Below are 1,700 nucleotides of genomic sequence, written 5' to 3'. Positions count from 1 at the left end.
TTCACATTATGCCAGTCTACTCGGTTGCAAACGGTGTCCCCTCCAGTATCCTGGTGCACTTCCCTTTCCAGTCCTCCCCTTCTCGGCTGTCATATACTGGATGTGATGCTGGGCCAAAGAATGGGAAAAATCAGTCGAGAGGATGCCTATGTCTACTTTCAGCAACAGGAACACCTTAAAACAGTTAATGAAAACGTAAGAAGACGTGTGTAACTGGCCCCCTTATGAGTACCCCTCATTCATTGGACAATGAACTTTGCTTGCAAAGACCTATTGAGGCAAGTGTAAAATCAAAATCGCTGATGTGGCTGATGACAGTACCACCTGATTGGCACTCATGCCAGTGGAGTGTTAATAGCATATCCGAGCGTGATTGTTGTCAGGGTCAGATTGGCTCCCATGCCGGTGACACCTGAAAAGCATTTGAGAGTGATCGTTGCCTTACTGGCACATGTTCCAGTGGCAAGTAAAAACCAACATTCGAGATTGTGGTTGTTACCAGTGCCACTAGATTGGCTCCAACACAGGCAGCATGTAAAAACACCTTTTGAATGTGGTCGCTACCAGAATCACCTAACTGGCCCTCGTTAAAAAGCACCCACTACACTCTCAGAGTGGTAGGTGTCAGGAAGGGCATCCAGCTGTTGAAACTTGCCAGATCAGATTGAGCCTGGTGCAGCCGCTGGCTCACCAGTCCTCAGTCAAATCGTCCAACCCATGCCTGTGTGGAAAGCGGACATTAAAGGATGATGATGATGATGATGACATGTGAAGCTGAGTGAAATAGTAGTCATGGTCGGTGCAGGTGAGGTGACACGTAGAAGGCACCCACTACATTCCTACAGTCGTTGGCTTTAGAAAGGGCATCCAGCCTCAGAAACCAAGCCAAATCCAGCTGGAGTCATGTACAGCTCTTTGGCATACCACTCGCTGCCAGTCAAACCATCTAACTCATGTCAGCAGAGAAAATGGATGCTAAATGATGACGACCACAAGGGTATATGTTACCAAGATGTTCTTGTTTGCAGGTGATGGCTGCTTTTAACCCTTCACTACTCAAGATTACTCCGTCAATGTAAGGCTTATCTATTCACATTTACGGCCATATCACGTTGAAAGCACCGGTTCTTGTCTGATCACCGAAGTTAAGCAACGTCGAGCCTAGTCAGTACTTAAATGGGTGACCGCTTGGGAAACCTAGGTGCAGTAAGCAAAGCACATTGTTACTGTGCAGGTGGCACACGTAAAAAGCACCCACTACACTCGCGGAGTGGTTGGCGTTAGGAAGGGCATCCAGCTGTAGAAACATTGCCAGATCAGACTGGAGCCTAGTGCAGCCCCCGGTCGAACCGTCCAACCCATGCTAGCGCGGAAAACGGATGTTAAACGATGATGATGATTGTTTTGAATTAATCATGCATTATGTTGTAGCTTCAAGATTTCAATGATCTGAGACTGTATATTTTAATACTGACATTGCTGGGTAAGTGTGAGAGCCAGGATCTGGCTGGTTTAAGCCTAAAACAGAATATTTTGGCTGGATATGGCCAGTTTAAATGTTAAAAGGTTAAACTTACAACAGGATGTAATTTGAAAGGAGATTTGGCAGTTGTTTCTAGCAGCTTACATGCATGACCACACACAGGCTTTTTCATTGGATTGTGACCCCTTTTAGTCCCCACTCCTGTTTCCTCTCCTTG

At 46.3% G+C, this 1,700-nt stretch overlaps 1 non-coding gene across 1 annotated transcript; it reads left to right on the top strand.

The window, feature by feature from the left end:
- Positions 1-1,094: 1,094 nt before the first annotated feature.
- Positions 1,095-1,213, top strand: LOC115219559. Its single transcript, XR_003882329.1, has one exon. It is a non-coding gene; the product is annotated as a 5S ribosomal RNA (ribosomal RNA).
- The last annotated feature ends 487 nt before the right edge of the window (positions 1,214-1,700 follow it).

The sequence above is a fragment of the Octopus sinensis genome, linkage group LG14, assembly GCF_006345805.1.
Source record: "Octopus sinensis linkage group LG14, ASM634580v1, whole genome shotgun sequence".
In the NCBI taxonomy this organism is placed as follows: Eukaryota; Metazoa; Mollusca; class Cephalopoda; order Octopoda; family Octopodidae; genus Octopus; species Octopus sinensis.
The sequence above is the reverse complement of the archived record's forward strand: the minus strand, read 5'-3'. Positions and strand labels throughout refer to the sequence as shown.